This window comes from Carassius auratus, chromosome 34, assembly GCF_003368295.1.
Source record: "Carassius auratus strain Wakin chromosome 34, ASM336829v1, whole genome shotgun sequence".
Classification (NCBI taxonomy): Eukaryota; Metazoa; Chordata; class Actinopteri; order Cypriniformes; family Cyprinidae; genus Carassius; species Carassius auratus.
This window is the reverse complement of record NC_039276.1, coordinates 18,298,461-18,304,460: the sequence shown is the minus strand read 5'-3', so window position 1 is coordinate 18,304,460 and position 6,000 is coordinate 18,298,461.

Genomic DNA, 6,000 nt, shown 5'->3' with positions numbered 1-6,000 from the left:
ATTTTTTTTCATGAAGTGAATGTCATTGGGGCCCAGTTCTGTTTTTCATTTTATGGGGGAAAAAAAAACTGTTGTAGCATTTCTCCAAATATCTTCTTTTCTGTTTTGCAAGAGACAGGGGTTTGGAATGACATGAGGTTGAATAAATGATGAGAGAATTTTGGGGTCCTTTTGTGATTTGTTGTGACATACAGTATGTGAAATTGTGGAGAACTGGCTTCATGCACCAAAATAACATCAAAAAGTCAAAAAGTTCATTAACATTTGAGCATAGACTCTACTTTGTTTGGTGTTTTGTTTCCTAATACAACAACCTTCAGAATTATGAGAGTTGTAATTGTTCAAATGCCTAAATGAGACATATTCCCTATTCACACAAAGCTGACAAACCCAAACATCATGATGTTGTCACACTGGGGAATTAATTTTATGGTGCGGTAATTTCCACAGACAAGATGAGCTCTCATTGTAAACATTGTTGAAGCCACGATCGTAACTGCCATGCCTTCATCATGCTTAACAAATTATCTATATACAGCCAAGCAGACATCAAAGGACGATTTGAAACGTTGCAAGGCAACTTCAGGCATAATTCACCAGCAACCCGAAGAAAGTTACAACCAGTGTCCATAGTAAAGAAACATTCTGTCAATGCATCTCTCTCTCTCTCTCTCACACACACACACACACACACACACACACACACACTTCTCTTTGCAGTGATTCAAAGCATGGCTAAAAGCTTTGTAGGTTTTAGACAGTCTGCAACAACTCAACCTTGTGTGCTGCATCATAACTACTGTACACAGTAAAGAAAAACTCAGCATATTTCAAACACACACACGTTTGATCAGTTACCACCACACATTAAATTTTAGAGGCCACATTAAGGGGCTAAAATGTTTATGTCACTTGTATTTTTTTACTTGTTTGTTTCCCACTATTTTCTTAACTAATTCAGGTAATAAGAGATAATCCACCCAAAAATGACATTTCTGTCATCATTTACTCGTGCTCATGTCATTCCCAGCCTGTGCCAGCTTCTTTTTTCTGTTGACCACAAAAGGAGATATTTTGAAGAATGTTGGTAACCAAACAGTTGATGGTAGCCATTCACTTCTAGCCATGGACTAGTATTTATTTCCCTGTTATATTCAATTCAATTCAATTTTATTTGTATAGCGCTTTTTACGATACAAATCATTGCAAGCAACTTTACAGAAAATTAAAGTTTCTAGAATATTTAGTTGTAGCTTATCATTGGTGACTCATATGTACATGTGGCAGAAATGTATGGAAAAATCAATTAAAGATGTAAACAGACAACAAAGATTGTTAACAGCAATTATTATGATGCAATTAAACTTATAGCAAAAAGTGGTAGTTCTGCATGTTGTTTCAAAATTTTTCAACTCCACCCACATTTTCCTTAAAAAGACAGTCAATCAATCAATGGAAATTATCAGAGACAATTTTTTTTGGAGAAGTTAAAAGCAGACATGTGAAGCGTATTAACTCTTTTGTAAAAATTATTTTTTAAATTTTAATTATTTAATAATATTTTTTTTTTTTGCCATTTTTATTAAGCTCCAAAACTGTTTACATAATATTTTACAGCTTGTATAGGGGTTTTAGAATTTATAGTGCTAACTCTATTGTAACATTTTGTTCTATGTTTCTGTTTGCACTTTATTAACAGAAGTGTTAATAATTCACACTGTAAAATTCACTGTAATTGTAGAGCAGGGCTTCATAACCAGATATCAAAGCAGTGCTAACCCCATTTTTTCAACTGTTATGATTCAATCCAGTCCTGTTCATCTGGAAACTCGTGGGGACTTTACAGTTGTTATTTAGAATGAAGTTTAAGCTGTTGTTTTATTAGATGTTTTGTATAAGTCAAAATAAGGGAATTTTTTTAATAAAAAATGTAATGACTGAATGTCCTGCCTGAATATGCGCTACAATTTAATAATTAGTTCTCAATTCCCATTTCCCATTTTAGGCCAATGAACTTCATTTCATTTTAGCACATCAGTTTGTTGGGAGTAACATTTAAACGTGAATCTCGGAATGAATTCTTGGAAATAGTGTTGAACAACCCTAAATGTTATAATGTTTATGGTCTCTTATGGTGTGTATCTGTCAGCACACACTTTTTCAACAGATCAGTAGAATGATGCTAGTATATCACTCTGTGTCAAAATACAGAGGTTTACTGTCTGTACAGTGTCCTGATGTCTTACCAATTACAAAATGAATCACCCTTAATCTCCACGGATGGCACTGCGCTATTTCTGATTTATTTATACACTGAAAGCTGCCTCTCTCTAGTGGCTGTAAGCAGATACTACTGCACGATGTTTATGTCTTTATGATCAGTGTTGGGGGTAACGCATTACAAGTAACTCGAGTTACGTAATCAGATTACTTTTACTAAGTAACTAGTAAAGTAACGCATTACTTTTTCATTTACAAGAAAATATCTGAGTTTCTTTCTCAAAAAAGTAATGCCAGTTTCTTTGTTTTTCCATTTATTGACTGACAAGTCTCCAGTCCCCATACTAAGAGAAATCAGAAGTACAGAGGCGTTGTGTGCACTGTGTGAACATGATGTAGTTCTAGACTAAATGTGAATGTGTATTAATTCATCCTACTCACAAAGGAATTTAGGGTTAATGTTCATCAAAATGAATTAAAACGGTGAAATACAAACTTAAAATATGACACAAACCTGCAATAATTAAATGTTAAATAACACAAATGTATCTAATCCCATTTTATTAACTTTGCTGCTGTCCTTTGATGATCCAGTTCAACCATACTAATATGGTTTTGTGCTTCATTGTTTTTTTTTATTGCTGAAGAGTGTTGAATATTCTTCTCCTGTGTGCTACTGTACAGATGTGAATTTACTTTTCCTTCAGCCTGATGTTTATTCTTTACACTTTTTGGTGTGAAAGGGCTTTTACATTTGCTATAAATAGAACTTCTTATATTAAAAACAATCAAGCCCTGCTCATATTTAAAAAGTAACGCAAAAGTAACGTAATCCATTACTTTCCATAAAAAGTAACTAAGTAACGTAATTAGTTACTTTTTTGGGGAGTAACGCAATATTGTAATGCATCACTTTTAAAAGTAACTTTCCCCAACACTGTTTATGATCACTCGCTTTCGCAGTGTTTGTGTTTGCCGAGATCAGTTCCATGTGTACAGTATACAACTCAAAAACAGGCCATTGTTTGAGGTCTAGTTCATCCTTGTATTCTTCTCTCTGTGTCGGCGTCACTGTTGCATGGGCACCACGCGACAATCGCTCGGATCAAAGCAAGGCGCACGTGCGCGGGTCCCAGAGCAGCGCTCAGCGCCAATCACATGCAAACGCGCTCTGATCATGATGATGTACTTCGTAATCTATTATGGTATGACAGTGGGTCTGTTCTTCTGATAAACATCCAGGTTTCACGTGCTTGTTGACAATGAGATAAACGCAGTCGTGCTGTGCTCCTTGTAGCCTTCTGATCAGTACGGATTCGTGACTGTCATAAGCAGGTGATCAGGATTGGTTTTTGTGGAAGGGGGGGCGTGGTTTAGCGAAGTTTGCAGCGGGAGAGAGGATCAGGAGACGAGCGGTAAGTGAGTGGTTTGGGCAGAAATTATTATCACCTGTTTCTTGTTCTAGTAATTGGCGTGGAGAGGGTATAAAACGCCAGGAGAGACGGAAGCAAGTGAGAGAGAGCGGGACTGCTGACGGGAGTCGAAACCGGAAACCGGAAAAGCGAAAGCACCAAGTGAACGCAGCAAAATAGAAGTCACCATATGGTGTTTGAAAACGTTTGTTTAATTTCTGTTAATAAATATACGTCAGCAGTCCAGAGGAGAGGAGCTCCATGTTGTTTTAAGAGGGGATAAAGGATGTCCTGACATGAAACTGTCGACACAACACTCATTTATTGGAACCACCAAACCTAAAATGAATGCACATAAATTCAAATACCTTTATTTGTCTTTTGATTCATTTTTACTTGGAAGTAATAACAGTGCCAATGACACCAGTGTTGATACTTTTCACAAAAACAAAGACCTTCAGGCCTCATAACAGTGACAAATAAAATGTAACACATTGTGATGGCCTGGATTTAAACCACACAATTTTTATATACATGAATCTTTGCAGTTGATCACGTAAAAGGACATTACTATATTGGTTTGGTTTACGATCTTTATTTGTCATTGCACTGACTCCGTACAATGACAAATAAAGATCGTAAACCAAACCAATATAGTAATGTCCTTTTACATGATCAACTGCAAAGATGAATGTATATAAGAATTGTGTGGTTTAAATCCAGGCCATCACACATCCCCCCACCTAAGGGAGAGGAAATCAGCAGTTGTATTACTTTTCCCGGGCACCTGCTGGATGTTAAACTTATAAGGCTGCATAGAAAGGTACCAGCGGGTAATTATAGCATTGGTATCCCGCATTCTGTCCATCCACTGCAATGGTTGATGATCAGTTTCAATGGTAAACTCTCTACCAATAAGGTAGTACCTGAAGGAATCTAAGGCCCATTTTACCGCAGGCACTCCTTTTCAACGGTAGAATACCGTACCTCCCTTGGATAAAGCTTTCTACTGACATATGCCACTGGATGTCTGTCTGACTCACCCTGAAGGAGCACTGCACCAATGCCAATATCAGAGGCATCCGTTTGCAACACAAATGGTTTTTCAAAATGAGGGCAATAAAGCACTGCTTCTTCACATACCGCAGCCTTTATATCCTGGAAAGCTTCCATTGCTTCCTCTGTCCAGGAAACCCGGTTAGGGAAATTCTTCCGAGTCAAATCAGTTAGGGGGGGCCACACGAGCAGAGAAGTTTGGTACAAATCTTCTGTACCAACCCGCCATCCCTAAAAAATGATCGTATCTGAGTTTTTGTCTCTGGCAGAGGGCAGTTTTGAATGGCCTCAATCTTTTGGAGTTGTGGTCTAATGACCCCATTACCGACTACATACCCAAGGTACTCCGTTTCTTTTTTAGCTAGAGCACATTTGGAAGAGTTGATGGTGAGACCCGCCTCCTGGATGCGATGGAAGACCTCCTTCAGATGTTGGAGATGTTGCTCCCAGGATGAACTATACACAATAATGTCATCCAAGTATGCAGCTGCGTAATTGGAAAGGCCAGACAACACCAGATCCATAAGCCTCTGAAATGTAGCAGGAGCCCCATGTAACCCAAAAGGCATAACAGAAAAATGGTAGAGACCCCAAGGAGTGCGGAATGCAGTCAGTTCTTTTGCCTGGGCAGTCAATAATCTTTGCAAAGGTCAATAGTGGTTATCCATTTAGCTTGGCCTAGGCAATCAATCAGTTCATCAATCCTGGGTGTTGGATAGGAATCAAATCTAGAGACAGAATTAAGATAACGGAAGTCCACACAAAAATGAAGACTTCCATCCTTCTTTGGAACCAACACCACAGGACTACACCAGTCACTTCGAGAGGGTTCAATGATGTTCATACTCAACATTTGATCCACTTCCTCTTTTAAAGAGATCAACAGTCTTTTAGGAACACGATAACTCCTTCGTCGAGGTAATGCTCCATCACAAAGTACTATGTTATGCTGTACCAAACTAGTTCTTCCAGGAGTCTCTTTAAACACCTCTGGTCTACAGAGACCTCGAACATCAGCCTGTTGATATAATGACAGATGTTGAAAGTCCAAGATAACCTTAGAAAGGACTGGGCAGATACTGTACACAAACCTCCTCTTCATCTTCCACCCTGCGAAGCATTAGGACCTCCCCTCCAGAATCTGACCTCTAATGCCCCTGTGCCAGTAGAGCCCCTTGAACTATACAATATCCTGCGTCTGGCATGGAGGTCTTAATCTCTGTGACAAGGGCATCAAGCTCTTCATCTGTACATGTGCTGTACAAAGCTCTTACAGATAAGTTGTTTTCATTCATCCTCCTGAAAAGTTTTG